Source organism: Oncorhynchus nerka, linkage group LG4, assembly GCF_034236695.1.
Source record: "Oncorhynchus nerka isolate Pitt River linkage group LG4, Oner_Uvic_2.0, whole genome shotgun sequence".
Taxonomy (NCBI): Eukaryota; Metazoa; Chordata; class Actinopteri; order Salmoniformes; family Salmonidae; genus Oncorhynchus; species Oncorhynchus nerka.
The window spans coordinates 56,373,081-56,393,996 of record NC_088399.1 but is presented as its reverse complement, the minus strand read 5'-3'; the positions used below and the strand labels follow the sequence as shown (position 1 = coordinate 56,393,996).

At 41.6% G+C, this 20,916-nt stretch overlaps 1 long non-coding RNA gene across 1 annotated transcript in view; it reads left to right on the top strand.

Annotated features, from left to right (window-relative positions):
- Positions 1-15,209: 15,209 nt before the first annotated feature.
- Positions 15,210-20,916, top strand: part of LOC135571427 (uncharacterized) — an 82,613-nt gene continuing 76,906 nt past the window's right edge. The window contains exon 1 of the long non-coding RNA XR_010463800.1: positions 15,210-15,406. This is a non-coding gene — a long non-coding RNA (uncharacterized LOC135571427). The remainder of the gene's footprint in view (positions 15,407-20,916) is intronic.

Here is a 20,916-nt window from a genome sequence, read left to right as displayed (position 1 = left end):
TAGGGACTCAGATACTCCCAGGATTATCAGAAGCGTGTCTGGATCTATTGAAGTCTCCAAAACTTTAGAGAGGATCCCAAAAATTCCACACCAATAACCAAGCAAGCTAGAGCATAGGGCAAAGCAGTGGAGTAGTGTACCCTGCGCAGCTTGACATTTATCACACGTAGGGGATGTATCAGGAAATATCCTATGCAGTTTAGTTTTGGAATAGTGTAATCTGTGTAATACCTTGAATTATATGAGACGATGTCTGGAGTTAATGGAGCATGTGTGGATATATTCCAAGCTCTCTTCCCAGTCTGCCACTGAAATGTCAGTCCCTAGTTCTTCCTCCCATTTTGCCTTGATGGCATCTGTAGAAGGTGTGCTAACAGATTGAAAAGCATCATATAGAGGAGATATCAGTTTGTCTGAGGTGGGGCATATTGTCACGACTCCGACCGAAGGTGGCTACCCTTCCCGTTTGGGTGGCACTCGGCGGTCGTCGTTGCCGGCCTACTAGCTGCCACTGATTCTTTCCTCCCCCTCCTTATGTGTTTATTGAGTACACCTGTTTTGAGTTGGGTATAATTAGTGAGGCTTTATTAGTCAGCCGGCACGCCTGGTTCTTTGTGCGGGATTAATTATTGTGACCCTCTGTTTTGTAGTAGAGGAACGTGTTTGGTCCTGGTCATGCATTTTTGGTTGTGAGCACCCTGTGTTGAGTTTTGTGCATTAAAGAGCACAAAACTCAACACAGGCAGTGTTCAAAACTACACGGTTTCTGGCAGGGGGTATGCGATACCATATCCTCAATTCACGGGGTTGCATTCCCTTTAGACCCGGAGGTCTGTCTACTGGGTAACTTTACTAACACCAATCTTAGGCAAAGCCATACTATAAAGCTAACAGAAATATTGCTAGCGATTGCCAAGAAATGTATTGCCTTGAAATGGAAATTGGATTCCTCCCTGCCAGTTGCAATGTGGCTATCGGAAGTTAATAGTTGTATCCCTTTGGAGAAAATCACTTACTGCTTGAGGAATAAGTTAAAGACATTTTACAGAATTTGGCAACCTTTTATTGACTATATGGAGAATCTCCCCCCACATCTCATTGATTGAATCTATATATAATCCTCACATGTGTTTCACACGTAACGTATAATATGTAGCCTACGGCAGGTGATCCAATGTCTTTTTTTTCTTTTTTCTTATTGTATGTTTGTTTATATAATTATTATTATTATTGATTTTTGTTTCGCTCGTCTGTTACTGTCACTTTGTCCTATCGTTGTCTAATATCTTTTCACTTTTGTTTTGAATGTTCTTAATTGGAAAATGCAAAAATAAAATATATATATTAAAAAAAGAGCACAGCATCGCACTCTATGTTTCCTGCGTCTGACTCCACACCCACGACACCCGGAGCGTTACACATGCATCCGTCAAACATGGAAGGTTTAGCATTTCCAAATGTTGTGAGGTGTTTTCTAACGTAGGCTCTAAGTTGTAGGTATCTGAAAAAATTACTTCTGGGAAGATTATAAGTTACAACATTTGGGAAAGACAATCCTCCTTCCATCTTGGATTTACAGAGGTGTTTTTTTACCTATCCTGTGTGTTTTATAATCCCAGATGAAAGGATTTATAATTGAGTCCAGTTGTTTATGAAAGGATTTAGGTATGAATACTGGGATGTTCTGGTATAGGTAGAGCAGTTGTGGGAGGAAGACCATTTTAATGGCATTAACTCTTCCGAGCAGAGAAATTGGGAGAGTTCTCCAAAATAGTATGTTTGCCTTGAGAGGGGAAATTCTCTTTAAATAGTAAGGAGTATTGTTTGGTAACTACAATTCCTCGGTAAGTAAATTTTTCTGAAGATTTTTCTAACTTAACTGGGAGATGTTCTAGCCAGGAGGTGTTTTGCGACCGTATGGGCATTAATTCACTCTTGTTCCAATTTCTTCTGTATCCCGAGAAGGTTCCAAACAAATTGATCACATCAAGAATAGCTGGGATACTAGCCTGGGGTTCTGTTACATAGAGGAGGATGTCATTTGCGTATAGGGACATCTTATTTAGAGTATCTTTCGTATTATAGCCGTGTATTGCTGCATGAGATCTAATCATCTGAGCGAGCGGTTCGATAATTAAGGCGAAGAGCATAGGCGATAGCGCACAACCCTGCCTTGTCCCTCTGTAAAGGTTAAATCGGGGCGACAATGATTGGTTAGTGAGTATTCTGGCACAGGGGTTCCTATATAAATGCTGGATCCAATTTATGAACCCATCTCCAATATTACATTTCTGGAGGACCTTGAATAGATAGGGCCACTCAACTTGGTCAAAGGCCTTTTCGGCGTCAAGAGATATGACGGCAAGGTCCACGTTGGGTAACCTCTGAGAATACATAATGTTGAAGAGGCACCTGAGATTGAAGAATGAGTTTCTGTTAGGGATAAAGCCGGTCTGGTCCGAATGGACCAATTTGCCAATTAAAGTGCTAAGCCTGTTAGCCAGAGTTTTTGCTAAAATCTTTTGGTCTTATATTAAGGAGAGATATTGGTCTGTATGACCCTACCTCTTCCAGATCTTTACCCTTCTTATGTATAACTGTAATGAACGCTTCATCCAAAGTAGAAGGGAGAGCTCCATCCTCATTGGCCTGAACCAACATTTTGTGTAGGTAGGGAGAGAGCATGTTGCTGAATGTTTTATAGAATTCACCAGGGTATCCATTTGGGCCTGGGGTCTTGCCACTCTTTAGAGATGTAATTGTTTCTCGAATTTCATCAAGAGATATTTCCTGATTCAAGAAGTTAGAATCTTCCTGGTTCAGGGCAGGAAGATTACAGTCCTCCAAAAATGTTTGCATAATTAAGGGGTTAGGATCCGCTTTAGATGTATATAGAGTCTCATAAAACTGACGGAATCTGTCATTGATGTCTTTGGGGAAGAGAGTAGTTCCCCAGATGCAGATTTAACTTTGTGAATCATTCGGTCACTCACTTTTTTTCGAAGTTGTCTGGCGAGTAATTTGTGTGGTTTGTCACCAAACTCAAAATATTTTTACTTGGCATAGAGAAAAGATTTAGCAATTTTAGCTGAGAGAATCTGATTATATTCAAATTTTAAAGAGGTCATTTTTTAATGTTTCTCCATAGATGGATGGCTAGCATTCTCCCTATCAAGTAAGTGAATTTGTCCCTCCAGGTCTTCCAGTTTTCCTCCGTTTTGTCTACTCCTGGCAGCCTGAAAGGAGATGATACAGCCTCTCAGATAAGCCTTCAGTGTTTCCCACAATAATGCTGGGGAGGTCTCTGTGTTGTCGTTGGTATCAAAGATTAATGTACTTTGGTCTTTAAGATATTCACAGAATGTTGGTTGTGTGAGGAGCTGAAGATTCAACCTCCAGACCCTCTCGTTTGGTACAATGTCACCCAATCTCAGGGAGAAGGTGAGTGGACTGTGGTCCGAGATTATAATATCATGATACCTCACATTACAGGAATGGTGGAATAGTTTTGCATCAACCAAATAGTAGTCAATTCGAGTGTAAACATTGTGAACATGAGAGTAAAATAAGTATTCCCTACCCGTAGGGTTAGCGATCCTCCATATATCAAATAAGTTAGCATTTTTTTGTAGGTATTCAAGAATTCGCTTGAATAGGAGGTAGGGGTTCGCCGGGTAGAGGATCTATCCAAATATTGGTCTAGCACACAGTTAAGGTCCCCTCCAATGACCAGGTTAGTATGGGAGATATCTGGAATCAGGGCAAGGACTCTTTTGAAAAAAGAGGGGTTATCAATGTTTGGCCCATAGATATTTAGTAGAGTTACTGAAGTAGAGTGGATTTCTCCTATTACGATCACATACCGACCCTCTTTATCTGCAATAGTGGTTTTATGTAGAAAGGGAATTCCTTTCCGTACCAGAATCGCTGTGCCTCTCGTTTTGGCAGAGACGTTGCTATGAGAGTTATTTTTCAGATGGGTTTCTTGCAAAAATATAATATCAGACGAGAGTGCTTTCAAGTGGGCTAGGACCTTGCCTCTCTTAATTGGTTCATTTAAACCCTTGACATTCCAGGAAGTGAATGTAAGCCCCGCCCTCCTCTCGTTTGTAGTTCCTATGGTGGCCTGCATAACATGTAACTTGATAAAAAGGTAAGAAAGCGCACCAAGCCATCACGATCAGCATATGTAGCACCTACACCCGAGCAGTATCCATCTTTCACTATCCTAGAACTTCTACTAACATATGAACTGAGGAGGCTCCTGCAAATAAAGTGTGCAGTTAGCATCTAATAAACCTAAACAGAATAAGTTGCAACTTAAACATATTGCGCGCTTAAGCGTCATCCTGGGTCAATCCCAGAGATAAGCAAGATATAGCCTTATATTGCTAAGCAATGCCGGTCAAAACATAAACCATCCACAACCGACATAGACAGCCGTACCTCTACATACTGTGGTCAGGAGAACAAGGATTTTGCTAAATTAGACCCCCCAATAAATAAATTTTTAAAAATATATATATATAAATATATATATATATACACACACAGAAACATTTTTCCTTTTTAAGATTAAATAATATATATACATACATACATACACATATATACACATATACACATACACACATATACACACATACACATACATACATACATACACACATACATACATATACACATTCACACACACACTCACACACACACACACACACACACACACACACACACACACACACACACACACACACACACACACACACACACACACACACACACACACACACACACACACACACACACACACACACACACACACACACACATACATACAAAAAATGCATATATAAAAATACATATTTAAAAAATATGTATATACATCCATATGCACATATACAAACATTCATACCCCAGAATAACAATCTACACTGATTTAAAATATACACATACATAATACTAAAATGCTAAGAGAAAATAGTAATAAAGTACAAATAGTAATTATATGTACGCACACCTACACAGACACAAGCACTACAGAGGGCTGGTGGGAATCTAGTCGGGAGAGCGGCCCACGGCTAGACAACGGCAGAACGGCACAAAACATCAACTTGCTAACCAGGTGTCTGTGTCTGCCCCTTTCCAACCATCACCCCCGTCCCCTGCAAGCAATAAATAAATGGTATGGTAATAAGAATAATGTAAGGATTGTAAAATAAATAACAAAACAAAAATGGGGGAATATAAGTATATCCATCCGAAGGTGTCAGTGATCAAACCTGGAAGTAAAAATATGCATCGCTCTGAGCACAGCCGGGATAAAAGTGAATTTAACGTTAAGGGAGAGCTCTGACCGCCATCCATCAGCATCTTGCATGTTCGGTAGCCCTTGTTGAGCCCGTTTAATACAGTTTCACCCATTATGGTACAGTATGGATTCGAGTCCATGAGCAGACCCTAACACACAAGGACAAGGCACTCTAACCTGTACGGGGGATTGGCGTATATTCCCGGATAAACATCTCTGTGTCCAAAACCGAGGGGAGCCAAATCTTCTCACTGGAAGGCGGGGTAATTCTTAGTCTTGCAGGGAAGAGCAAGGCTGGGCGAAGATGGAGTTTGTAGAGTTTGGTCATGACATCTCTGTAGTCGGCGCGATGCTTTGCCACATCGGGCGCATAATCCTCATAGACACGGAATGGGTGCCCTTTATGTGACAGGTTGCCCCTCATTCGAGCTTCACGCAGGATAAGATCCTTGGTCTTGAAACTGTGACAACAGATGATTACTGGGCGAGGATGTTGGCCCGGTCCAGGCACTGGGACAAGGGAGCGATGTGCACGGTCCAGCTGGGGATCCGATGCCAAAACATCCGATCCCATTGCATCCTTCAATAGCTTGGCGAAGAAGTCGGTGGGGCGAGAGCCCACCTCCACCCCCTCTGCAAGAACAACAACGCGAAGGTTATTACGTCTGGATCGGCCCTCCAGGTCCACCACTTTCACAGAAAGCCTCTGCACACTATCCTGCAATGATGTGCATAGCTTCTCTAACTCGTCGATCCTACCAGCGTTGAATTCAGAAGCTTTCTCAAGGTCCAAAATACTCTGGCCATGTGAAGCGACCGTTCGAATGATGCTCTCGATTTTGGTGTCCAGTTCAGCAATAGTGGCCTTAAGATTGTCAGCTATAGCAACACGTAGCTCCCCCAAAGCCCGGGTAAGTTCTGTAAAGTGTCACGTTGTTGCATGTGCCTCCCGCCATGTCTGTCTCGTTGTTTAGTGGGGAGTAGGCCTCCGCTGTGAATTTATTGTCCTTTGGTCGCTTATTACTCGGCATTTTCATATAAAAAGTTACAATCTTGTATTAGAAAGAAACGTTTGTTGTAAAAAGTGCCATAAAGTAGGTTAAATTAGATTATTTCGCAAAAAAGTTGCAGGAGCCTCTCACACACAGCCGTTCACTCCAACATGCTAGCTCCGCCCCTCGTGTGTGTCAAATTTTCAGCACAGTAAGATGGCCAAGCCACAAGGTGGAGGCCACAGAGGCTGTGAAGTAAGTCATAAACACAGTTCTAACTGACCTATGCACGTAGGACAACAAAACGGTCAACCCAGCCTCCTCACTCAACACGACGTGTAAACACAAACCTGTTCTATCTTTCTTTAAATAACTTTATCTACTTCACCTCAATAAATTAAAAAATACAACCATGTTCCCAAAGAAATCATACACATCTGTATTAATATTATGCCCTCACATGAGCTTTAAAGAGAAAGACGGGCTTCAGTTTCAGTCACAGCTTACATTTGCAATGTTTTGTCAAATCAACAAGAAGTAGGCAAACATCCTGAGTGGAATTTTGTTCAATAGCAGGTGCTTGACATTCATGTAAACCTCTCAGGCCAAGTCTGCAAACAAAGAAACCGATGACATATCTCTGTATGCCTTCCTTACTAAAACACTGATGACAAACAACTACAACAAGCACATTTATAGACGTTCTAAAATGTCAGCCTCCTTAACACCTTTCTGTCTTAGTTACTTAAGATACTAACTCTCTCCCACATGCATGCAAGCACATGCGTTCACACAAAAAGTTGGACCCAAACACAAATGTACCCGACGACAACCAGACCTAGACCCAATTGAACATTAGTTACAAAAAAAGTATGTTTATCAGCCAAGTTGCTCTTCTGGTTAATAAATTCCTTAAGTAAAATAATACAAAAGTCGCCATCAAAATCCGCCATTTTGGGCCAAAGATACGGCCTTCCACATCTGCGGTGGAAGGTGGCCGAGCTACAGTGATGTTTGTCAGACCATGAGAATCCCCTCGCCCAAAAGGCTTAGACTTTTAGAGTGTTTTTGTGAATTGGTCTTTAAAATGTTGGCTAGGCCTTCTATAAAGTCAATAAATTCACCTTATTAGCGTCAAATGAATATGATATACAAAGCCGTGGTCGGGTCCATCAGCTGTAGTTGTAACCCGATGACCCACCTGGGTCGGGTGGGCCGGTGAAGATCTCTCTCACACACACACACACACACACACACACACACACACACACACACACACACACACACACACACACACACACACACACACACACACACACACACACACACACACACACACACACACACACACACACACACACACACTTATGTTCCCTCCCCTGTATGGCATTCACTGGAATTCCGCCATATAGATTACAGGAACATTTAGAGAAATCACTAGACAGCCACCCTGATCCCAGTAGAGAACTATAAACAAAGCTAGATGATGAAGTGTCAGTTCTTGAGGTAGGGGAGCTGACTTACTGGTATGGTTTTATGTAGTTGTTGGAGAGTTCCCAATGAGTTAGCGTAACATGTAGGGCTACTCCTCTTTACCATCAAGATTAATCAACAGTATGGACGCATGCATTTATATGTTATGAGATGATCAGGATTGAAGCATTTATATTTGAAAAGCATGACACATCTGGAGAAAAGTACATTACATTGTTTGAAAAATGTCCCGAACTCTCTCTTTTGTGTCATTATTATGATTGGCAAAGAGGTTGTAACAAGGTAATGACACTCCCATAACCTCTTAGGTCTAAAACCTGCTTTAGGGACCGCATCCACACCCTAATATGAACTCCTTGGTGATAACACTCCTGCAGCAACTCAAGGGAAAGTGACTCACCAACACACTACCCTCAATCTACCTTATGTGTCACGCCAATGAGTACTCCTTGCAGGGACAGAACTCTGCAGAGTTCAACCAGTCAAACAGGAGACTGAAATGAGATATGATCCAGTCCCCTATTGCTGTGCAGTATGTTAAAGTTTGTTCCGTGGGGAAGTAGTTATGTATGAACAATGGTAGTTTATGATTAGGTCTGGTTAAAGATGTTGACCACACCAGCCTATCTTTAATTAGTAAACCATAATGCACATGTGCTTTAGACAGAAACCAGACATTCTCTCTTTTACTGGCCCCATTGTATATCAAGTAGCAATAGCAGCAAGACTTGACCATATACCAAGCTCAGTTTACTTATCAACATATCACACACACTACGAACAATATCCTACCTACATTATACATAACTGAGAAGTGTTGTTTATGCAACGCCTTGCCACCAATTACCCCATGGGAAGGATGGAGGAAGTAAAGTCTCAGAGAGGTCCTGCTGACAACACACCCACTATCTTCTGTTACCTTCCTGAAATGCTTCGTCTTAACGTTAGTCACACAGGAGGGCCCGTTTATCAGAGCCACTCCAAAACGCTGCCACCACATCACAACATTTTTTTAGGCCATTGTTCTCCAGGGGAAAATTGAGCGGTGTCCAAGAAAGGTCTAGCTTTTGATGGGAAATGTATTTAGTGGAGACAAAACAAACAACTCAGGGCCTGTCGCTGATAGGGGTTTGAGTTTGGCAACATACTGTTGCTGGAAATATGTTTTTCTCCCTCCGTTTTTGTGGTTAGTGATAACAAACACCATGAATGCAGTCAAGAGTGTTGTAAAATGTACACAGGTCTACACAGGTCTGTGTTAGAAAACTGTTCAATTCTCTGACTAAATCGCAATGTCATGTTCCCATTGATAAGAAGTGCAATAATAGAACAAAAACGACAGAACACAAAAATGAAAGAATGTAAACCTTGTATTTTCTGATTTCCAGGAAAGCATTTTATGTGAATATTTGTTTTATAGTGCCGAAATTAACAATAATTGTATAATTTCGTAAGAACCCATATCATCATTGTGATCACATCATCATCACTGTGATTATTATTATTTGACCCTGCTGGTCATTTATGAACATTTGAACATCTTGGCCATGTTCTGTTATAATCACCACCTGGCACAGCCAGAAGAGGACTAGCCACCCAACATAGCCTGGTTCCTCTCTAGGTTTTTTCCTAGGTTCTGGCCTTTCTAAGGAGTGTTTCCTAGCCGCCGTGCTTCTACACCTGCATTGCTTGCTGTTTTGGGTTTTAGGCTGGGTTTCTGTACAGCACTTTGAGATATCAGCTGAGTGTAAGAAGGGCTATATAAATAACTTGGATTTGATCATCTTCCAACATCCTAGAGAACCACAAAGGCCCCTAACCACCTCTCCTTATATCCCCAGGCAAGACAAGAATCAGTGGGGTGGTTTACAAGAAATCTGGATTAAAGAAGAAATCTGGTAGGGTCTAATTGCTTCAAGAGGATTATCTTTGTGTACATGGAGAGTTTGGTTGGACCCGGTCTTGGTATTTGTTCCCAGCCTGTCATTATGTGATGTCTGTGGGGAGAGGCGAATAGAGGGTGGTCATGCCACTCTCCAAACCCAGATTAAAGGGGACTGTTACAGCCAGAATGGTTGAGAGAGCACCCTTCTTTTCTCTGGATGAAAACAATTCAATATTATGCATCACTGGTGTGAGTAAGGGAAAGAGAAGACTTACAGAGGGAATGTGCATAGCATGACCGACATCAACAAATACTATAGTATACTATGGAATAAATGCTATTGCATTCAATGTAGTGTTTTTTTCTGAATTTACTGTAGTATTCACTGTTGTGTTTTTGCGGACAAAATTCTACAAAAAACACTACAGTGAATACTGTACTGTTTACTTGAGTATAATGTAGTATTTACAGTTGACTAGAGCATAAATACTGTAGTAAAAGAAAACTGCAGTACCGTATATAATATAATAATTAATGTGGTGTTTTTGCAGACTAGTATACTGTAATATTTACTGTAGTGCTTTTGTGGACATTACTGTAGCATTTACTATAGTGTTTTTGTTTTATTATCTTTGAAATACAAGTTGAGGCTTTTATATATATATATATATATATGGAACACAATATGGTCAATACTTGGCATGAAGGTTTCTCAGTTAGAGGTGGAACAAATTCTACAGTATAGACCTAAGTATTCTACAGTATACTACAACGTTCTGTAGTAAGTACTACACACAATCGAGGGATACTAGAGTGTGTAATATAGTATTATATAGTATTCTACAACGTTCTGTAGTAAGTACTACACACGATCGAGGGATACTACAGTGTGTAGTATAGTATTCTACAGTATACTACAACGTTCTGTAGTAAGTACTACACATGATCGAGGGATACTACGGTGTGTAGTATAGTATTCTACAGTATACTACAACGTTCTGTAGTAAGTACTACACATGATCGAGGGATACTACGGTGTGTAGTATAGTATTCTACAGTATAATACAACGTTCTGTAGTAAGTACTACACGCGATCGAGGGATACTACAGTGTGTAGTATAGTATTCTACAGTATACTACAACGTTCTGTAGTAAGTACTACACATGATCGAGGGATACTACGGTGTGTAGTATAGTATTCTACAGTATTCGACAACGTTCTGTAGTAAGTACTACACACGATCGAGGGATACTACAGTGTGTAGTATAGTATTCTATAGTATTCTACAACGTTCTGTAGTAAGTACTACACATGATCGAGGGATACTACGGTGTGTAGTATAGTATTCTACAGTATACTACAACGTTCTGTAGTAAGTACTACACATGATCGAGGGATACTACGGTGTGTAGTATAGTATTCTACAGTATACTACAACGTTCTGTAGTAAGTACTACACGTGATCGAGGGATACTACAGTGTGTAGTATAGTATTCTACAGTATACTACAACGTGCTGTAGTAAGTACTACACATGATTGAGGGATACTACAGTGTGTAGTATAGTATTCTACAGTATACTACAACGTTCTGTAGTAAGTACTACACATGATCGAGGGATACTACGGTGTGTAGTATAGTATTCTACAGTATACTACAACGTTCTGTAGTAAGTACTACACATGATTGAGGGATACTACAGTGTGTAGTATAGTCTTCTGTAGTATTCTATAGTAAACTGTAGTATTTTGTCATGTGGGATATGACCTGGGAAAATCTAATAGAATGGTCAGGTCTTTAATCAAGCTGGTTTTCATCATTTGATAGTCGTTTGATGAGAACAAGAATTTCTTCCATTGCATTTAGATTAAAGAAAGGAAGTCAAGCGGCACAGGGAACCACACTGTAACATAGAGCGTTCATACTTAAAGTTAGATGACTGTTGCAACTAAGAAGTAATCAGGAATCTTGGTTTTATAGCACCAAAAGGACCACTTCCTCAGATCCATAGAACAAAAACGTAGGCCCTGATTCTGACCCGAGTTAAGCGTAATTGTTGCTGGCAATTTGTATTTGTATTTATGTAACCTTTATTTAACTAGGCAAGTCAGTTAAGAACAAATTCTTATTTACAATGACGGCCTACCCCGGCCGACCCCTAACCACGTTGGGCAAACTGTGCTCCGCTCTATGGGACTACCAAGCACGGCCGGTTGTGATACAGTCTGGAATCGAGCCAGGGTCTGTAGTGATGCCTCTACCACTGAGATGCAGTGCCTTAGACCACTGCACCACTCGGGAGCCCTATAATCATTAGTAACAGTTGATAATATAAAAAAGACATGTAGGCTAATTAAATCGTTATAGAGCAGAGTGCCGACCAAGCCATAACAGTTTGAAACCAACGCATGGTGCAACACTTGGCTGTGTCATCACATACAGTAGTTCCATGGTTAGTGCAGTTAAAACACAAGGGTATAGCCTACTATTGTACACTATTCTCCCTATTCTCCCAATTGTAATTAAAGGTACACCATATTTAAATGAATGGCTTAAGATAAATGTACTGAAACCCTATTTGAATGAAAACGGTTGGCTAGCAAGTGGGAGGGTTTTCAGCGGTTGTATTACATTTATTCAGAGCGTGCAAGGGACCCACGCCTGCGAAGCTCGTTATGCCCCTTCATAACATAAGTCTGAATACTAACTACTGAGAAGTGCTTATGAAAGGTGTGTGTAAGAAAGGCACAATTTCCCAAGTTGGAATTGGGTCCTTAATGCCTATTGATTTCCACAGAGGATGCATTGTTAGATCAAGATGGGATGATATGCTGGGTATATGGCCGGGTGCTCTGAAAGTACATCTGTAATGACATCCAAGAGGCCATGTTCCAAATATATTCAGGCCAGTCCTGTGATCTTGGTCTTCCGAAGAAGCCACTTCTAATAACATTCAACATCAGTTGCGTCTGAAAGCATCTGAATACATCTGAATACATCTGAAAGCTTCCACAGTCCCCTTCCCTCAACCAAATTCCTGGATACAATTCCCATGGGAAAGACCTCACAGATGAAACCAGATTCAGACCAAATAAGGCTCCTCGCCACAATAAAAATGTGACATACAGTCAGGTCCAAAATTATTGACACACTTGATAAAGATAATCAAAAAAGACTGTATAGAATAATTAATACCAGTACTGAGCCATATTGTAATTTTCCACCTTGAGGAATATATTTTCCTTTGTTAATGATTCAATGGAATCAACCAAAACAACACATTTCTAAAATTATATAAAATATTTAAAAAACAAGGGTCATATTTATTGACAGCCTGGTTTTCAACACTTTTTACACCCTCGGCACTGATCTGTTTCTCTATAATATTGTATGAGATTGGAGAACACATTGAGAGGGACCATTCAGAGGGATTGGGTTAAATGTGGAAGACACATTTCAGTTGAATGCATTCAGCTGACTTAGGCATCCCCCTTTCCTTCCCTTTCCTCTGTACAGAATCTTTCCACATCCTTGATATCCTTCGGTCAGCACTTATGGACTGCTCTCTTCAATTTAGACCACATGTTTTCAATGGGGTTTAAGTCCGGAGACTGAAATGGCCATTCCAAAGTGTTGATTTTGGGGTCAATTAACCATTTCTTTGTGGACTTTGTTTTGTGCTTTGGGGTTACTGTCTTGCTGGAAGATCCACTTGTGGCCAAGTTTCAGCCTCCTGGCAGAGGCAACCAGGTTTTTGGCTAAAATGTCCTGGTACTGGGTAGAGTTCATGATACCTTTGACCTTAACAAGGGCCCCAGGACCAGTGGAAGCAGAATAGCCCTATAAGATCAAATATCCACCACCATATTTCACAGTAGGTATAAAGTTCTTATCTGTGTATGCTTTTTTCTTTCAACGCCAAAACCTACCACTGATTTTCGGGGCCAAAATCTGCATTTTCTCTCATCTCACTGTAGCACCCAGTTCCAATCCAAGTGCCAATGCCGGTTAACAAACTCCAGGTTGTTTCCGTTTGATGTTTGCTCTCAATAAAACCTTTTTTTCTGGCAACCCTTCCAAAGAGCCTGTTGGCTTGGAGGTGGTGTTTTATTGTAGATTTAGAGACTTTCGGCTCTATTCAATCCGTATCGCAGAAGTTCAGTGTTACGGTGTGATTGAAATATACAGAAACCCTGCATATGTCGGCTCAATCGGAAATGACGTTTAAGAGTCTATTGTGCAACCTGTAACACTTCAGTAATTTTTGCTCATCTTTATCAAGGGTGTCGATCATTCCGAACCTGACTGTATATTAAATGCTACTCATCGCTGTAGACCTCTGAAGAAGTCTAAGGAGGTTTTTGCTTTGAAAATCAAAAGGAGTCTTTTTGTAAGGTTGGGACACAAATTATGTAATTAAAAGTTAAAAACGGTGCTGTACATGTGGTTTTTGAAAGGAACGCAGAAATGTGCTGCTCACACACACTAGATTGAGTCTGCTCACTGCAATGTTGTGACTTGGGAGGAGGTTTGTCAAAGTGCAAAATATACATTATCCCTCTCGGTCTCTTCCTCTTTCTCGCTCTCTCTACCGCACCTGCTGTCTCCACCTCTAAATGCTCGGCAATGGAAAACCAACTGACAGTAACTCCCGGGTTGCTGACCTCTTGCACCCTCTACAACCTCTGTAATTATTATGTGACCCTGCTGGTCATCTATGAACGTTTGAACATCTTGAAGAACAATCTGGCCTTAATGGCCATGTACTCTTATAATCTCCACCCGGCACAGCCAGAAGAGGACTGGCCACCCCTCAGAGCCTGGTTCCTCTCTAGGTTTCTTCCTTGGTTCCTGCCTTTCTAGGGCGTTTTTCGTAGCCAGCATACTTCTACATTGCTTTCTGTTCGGGGGTTTTAGCCAGTGTTTCTGTGTAACCACTTCGTGGCATCCGCTGATGTAAAAAGGGCATTATAAATACATTTGGTTGATTGATGTATTTGTGGTGTAGCCCTTTGAAGATTCCTTGTCTTGAAGTGAAGCCAGATTTTGAGAGAAAGTGTTACCACCACTCTCTGCCACCCTCACCCTCAAAGTCAATGATATTATATCTGACAAAGGGCAGCACAAAATGATAAGGTTGCTCTTCCTCAGCATTGTCCATTGTTCCCTTTATTTTCTCTCTCTATCTCCCACCTCCCCATTCAATTCAATTCAATTCAATTCAATGGGCTTTATTGGCATGGGAAACACATGTTCACATTGTCAAAGCAAGTGAAGTAGATAATATACAAAAGTGAAATAAACAATAAAAATGAACAGTAAACATTACACTCACAGACGTTCCAAAAGAATAAAGACATTGCAAATGTCATGTTATGTGTATAGACAGTGTTGTAATGATGTACAAATGGTTAAATTACAAAAGGGAAAAGTATTCATCTCCTTTCCCTTATCCCTTCCCACATGAAGCCACCATTGGCTCTCTACAGCTGAAAAACACTAGTGTGCGACGTCTAAATGTGTCCTCTGTCTCTATCGGAGTGTGGTCAGTGTAGATGTGTGGATGCACCGGGGTGTGAGAGAGAGGCTGTTTGGTGGTGTTTTGGGTGTTCCAGACAAGGCAGGAAGCAGCACTCATCCTGTACCACCTTCTGCTCTTAGTTCGGGCAGGAAATACCACGGCGACCCACCGCTGATAAGACCAAGGAGCTGAGGGACGGCCACATGGTAAACAATAGAGAGAGAAACTATACACTATGTGTGTGCGTGTGTGTGCGTGTGTGTGCGCGCGCGCAAGCGCGTGTGTGTGTGTGTGTGTGTGTGTGTGTGTGTGTGTGTGTGTGTGTGTGTGTGTGCATGACAGAGAGAGAGAGAGAGAGACAGAGACAGAGACAGAGAGAGAGAGAGAGAGAGAGAGAGAGCAGGAATCTATGTACAGTATCTATTGAGTAGAATACAGTGCATGTTCGTGTGAGCAGAAAGTAAGAATACCATATCTGTTTGAGCAGGAATACAGGGTGCGTTTGTGTTTCCGTGGTCCATTTGTGTGAGTCTGTGTGCGTTCGTGCATGCGTGTGTATGTGGGCACGTATCTGCAGAGTTTGTGGAACGCGTGCTTACGTGCTTTTGCATTACTATGTGTTTGCGCCAGAATGGACCACATGTTATTGGGTGTGTACAAGTCTTGATCAATATCAGTATAACTACCCATACGGTCAGCCAGCAGAGCAGACGTGTTCTCTTGACTCAGTGGAAAGAGCGGATGCTGTTAAAATGGCTAATATCTGTGACGTCAATAGACCAAATGGAAATCATTTAACGGCTCATTCCTTGGGTTTTCCTCAAGTGGAGCAGCCATTTCCCCTCGCTGCTTAGCAAATTGACCGTGACTGTGAACATGCATTCACATAATATGCACATTCTTTCACCTTATGGAAACGGGTGCAGCTCTAAGTCTGTGCATTGCTTTGATTAGGAAGGGAAAACCGGCACAGGTTCTTTCATTTCACCGCACACAAGAGACATTTGCCTCTTAATTACCAGACTGATTACCTCTAGCAAACATTTAAAGGTGAATGTGTTCAGTGAAAATGGAGGAAAACGCAACTTCTAGAGGACCTATCATCCTTCCACTTCCTCCTCTCTACCTTCTCTTCCTCTGTATCGCTGCTAAATATACTTTATCACACGGAAAATGTCAATATCCTGCCTGTAACCCTAGGAAACTGTTTCCATCTTCTCCTCCCTCGCTTTGAAAAGAAGGTTGACGATATCCACTCCTCATTCACTCAGCCCACTGGTTCCACTCACACAAAACTACCCTATGCCCTGATCTCTTTCTCCCTTCTCTCTCCACATGTGACTAGACCATGGTACTTGGCGATGGAGCAGCAAGAGGAACTGCCCCTCCCTATCTTTAGGCTCATACCTTACACCCCAACCCGAGCACTCTGTTCTGCCACCACTCGTCTCTTAGGCCCTTACACCCCTACTCACTATGACTGTGATATGTGGTTGTCCCACCTAGCTATCTTAAGATGAATGCACTAACTGTAAGTCACTCTGGATAAGAGTGTCTGCTAAATGGCAAAAATGTAAATGTAATAATTGAAACCTGAAAAGTATTTTGGCGGAAAACAGCGTTTAATGCGCTAATGCACTAACCACACAACTTCCTTGAATATGGTTTTCATTTGGACACAAGGGCATACATTTTATGTTACTCGTCAATTCTAATGAAGGCTGAATTCGATATGCCTTAGGAGTCAGTGCTCTTTGGAGATTTTTACGGCATTATCCAAAGATGGCCTGCCAAACTTTCTCGCTGTGAGGTATTTTCCCACTCAGAACACTCCCACCTATTTCCACCCTATTTCTCTGGACAGGGAGATGATTTAGACGTATTAGGAAATCTGACTTAGACAGCACGGTCCAGCTCAGCTCGATTGCCATGGAGACTGTGAGGTGCAGAACCAGTTCTTTGAGTTATATCTCAAGTTCAAAATCTGAATTATGGTTTGTCTCAAGTGAGTTATAATCATTTGGTTGAATGCTTTGACAAATGAACAGTTTGCTGTGTGTTTTCCCACCGTAGTCAGAGCTCATAAAAACAACATGAAGAAAAAACTGCTTGCAATCACATAGTACTAGTATTTCAAAATGTTGATATTAGAATATAGTAAAACAAGAAGAATAAAATACACTAGAATGGAGCTAAAACAGGAAGTACTAGTACCAGATCAATGTGAGGCTATATACAGGGAGTACCAGTACCAGATCAATGTGGAGCTATATACAGGGAGTACCAGTACCAGATCAATGTGAGGCTATATACAGGGAGTACCAGATCAATGTGGAACTATATACAGGGAGTACCAGATCAATGTGGAGCTATATACAGGGAGTACTAGATCAATGTGGAACTATATACAGGGAGTACCAGTACCAGATCAATGTGGAGCTATATACAGGGAGTACCAGTACCAGATCAATGTGGAGCTATATACAGGGAGTACCAGTACGAGATCAATGTGGAGCAATATACAGGGACTACCAGATCAATGTGGAGCTACAGTGGGGCAAAAAAGTATTTAGTCAGCCACCAATTGTGCAAGTTCTCCCACTTAAAAAGGTGAGAGAGGCCTGTAATTTTCATCATAGGTGCACTTCAACTATGACAGACAAAATGAGAGAAAGAAAATCCAGAAAATCACATTGTAGGATTTTTAATTTCTTTATTTGCAAATTATGGTGGAAAATAAGTATTTGGTCAATAACAAAAAGTTTATCTCAATACTTTGTTATATACCCTTTGTTGGCAATGGCAGAGGTCAAACGTTTTCTGTAAGTCTTCACAAGGTTTTCACACACTGTTGCTGGTATTTTGGCCCATTCCTCCATGCAGATCTCCTCTAGAGCAGTGATGTTTTGGGCCTGTTGCTGGGCAACACAGACTTTCAACTCCCCCCAAAAATGTTCTATGGGGTTGAGATCTGGAGACTGGCTAGGCTACTCCAGGACCTTGAAATGCTTCTTACGAAGCCACTCCTTCGTTGCCCGGGCGGTGTGTTTGGGATCATTGTCATGCTGAAAGACCCAGCCACGTTTCATCTTCAATGCCCTTGCTGATGGTAGGCTTTGTTACTTTGGTCCCAGCTCTCTGAAGGTCATTCACTAGGTCCCCCCGTATGGTTCTGGAATTTTGGCTCACCGTTCTTGTGATCATTTTGACCCCACGGGGTGAGATATTGCGTGGAGCCCCAGATCGAGGGAGATTATCAGTGGCCTTGTATGTCTTCCATTTCCTAATAATTGCTCCCACAGTTGATTTCTTCAAACCAAGCTGCTTACCTATTGCAGAGTCAGTCTTCCCAGCCTGGTGCAGGTCTACAATTTTGTTTCTGTTGTCCTTTGACAGCTCTTTGGTCTTGGCCATAGTGGAGTTTGGAGAGTGACTGTTTGAGGTTGTGGACAGGTGTCTTTTATACTGATAACAAGTTCAAACAGGTGCCATTAATACAGGTAACAAGTGGAGGACAGAGGAGCCTCTTAAAGAAGAAGTTACAGGTCTGTGAGAGCCAGAAATCTTGCTTGTTTATAGGTGACCATATACTTATTTTCCACCATAATTTGCAAATAAATTCATTAAAAATCCTACAATGTAATTTTCAGGATTTTTCCCCTCATTTTGTCTGTCATAGTTGAAGTGTACCTATGATGAAAATTACAGGCCTCTCATCTTTTTAAGTGGGGGAACTTGCACAATTAGTGGCTGACTAAATACTTTTTTGCCCCACTGTATATACAGGGAGTACCAGATCAATGTAGAGCTATATACAGGGAGTACCAGATCAATGTGGTGCTGTATACAGGGAGTACCAGATCAATGTGGAGCTATATACAGGGAGTACCAGTACCAGATCAATGTGGAGCTATATACAGGGAGTACCAGATCAACGTGGAGCTATATACAGGGAGTACCAGTACCAGATCAATGTGGAGCTATATACAGGAAGTACCAGATCAATGTGGAGCTATATACAGGGAGTGCCAGATCAATGTGGAGCTATATAGAGGGAGTACCAGTACCAGATCAATGTGGAGCTATATACAGGGAGTACCAGATCAATATGGAGCTATATACAGGGAGTACCAGATCAATGTGGAGCTATATAGAGGGAGTACCAGTACCAGATCAATGTGGAGCTATATACAGGGAGTACCAGTACCAGATCAATGTGGAGCTATATACAGGGAGTACCAGATCAATGTGAGGCTATATACAGGGAGTACCAGATCAACGTGAGGCTATATACAGGGAGTACCAGTACCAGATCAATGTGACGCTATATACAGGGAGTACCAATACCAGATCAATGTGGAGCTATATACAGGGAGTACCAGATCAATGTGAGGCTATATACAGGGAGTACCAGATGAATGTGGAGCTATATACAGGGAGTACCAGATCAATGTGAGGCTATATACAGGGAGTACCAGTACCAGATCAATGTGGAGCTATATACAGGGAGTACCAGATCAATGTGAGGCTATATACAGGGAGTACCAGTACCAGATCAATGTGGAGCTATATACAGGGAGTTCCAGTACCAGACCAATGTGGAGCTATATACAGGAAGTACCAGTACCAGATCAATGCGCAGCTATATACAGGAAGTACCAGTACCAGATCAATGCGGAGCTATATACAGGGAGTACCAGCTCAATGTGGAGCTATATACAGGGAGTACCAGTACCAGATCAATGTGGAGCTATATACAGGAAGTACCAGTACCAGATCAATGTGGAGCTATATACAGGAAGTACCAGTACCAGATCAATGTGGAGCTATATACAGGAAGTACCAGTACCAGATCAATGTGGAGCTATATACAGGAAGTACCAGTACCAGATCAATGTGGAGCTATATACAGGAAGTACCAGTACCAGATCAATGCGGAGCTATATACAGGAAGTACCAGTACCAGATCAATGTGGAGCTATATACAGGAAGTACCAGTACCAGATCAATGTGGAGCTATATACAGGAAGTACCAGTACCAGATCAATGCAGAGCTATATACAGGAAGTACCAGTACCAGATCAATGCGGAGCTATATACAGCAAGTACCAGTACCAGATCAATGCGGAGCTATATACAGGGAGTACCAGTACCAGATCAATGTGGAGCTATATACAGGGAGTACCAGTACCAGATCAATGTGGAGCTATATACAGGGAGTACCAGTACCAGATCAATGCAGAGCTATATACAGGAAGTACCAGTACCAGATCAATGTGGAGCTATATACAGGAAGTACCAGTACCAGATCAATGCGGAGCTATATACAGGAAGTACCAGTACCAGATCAATGTGGAGCTATATACAGGAAGTACCAGTACCAGATCAATGTGGAGCTATATACAGGAAGTACCAGTACCAGATCAATGTGGAGCTATATACAGGAAGTACCAGTACCAGATCAATGCGGAGCTATATACAGGAAGTACCAGTACCAGATCAATGTGGAGCTATATACAGGAAGTACCAGTACCAGATCAATGTGGAGCTATATACAGGAAGTACCAGTACCAGATCAATGTGGAGCTATATACAGGAAGTACCAGTACCAGATCAATGCGGAGCTATATACAGGAAGTACCAGTACCAGATCAATGTGGAGCTATATACAGGAAGTACCAGCACCAGATCAATGTGGAGCTATATACAGGAAGTA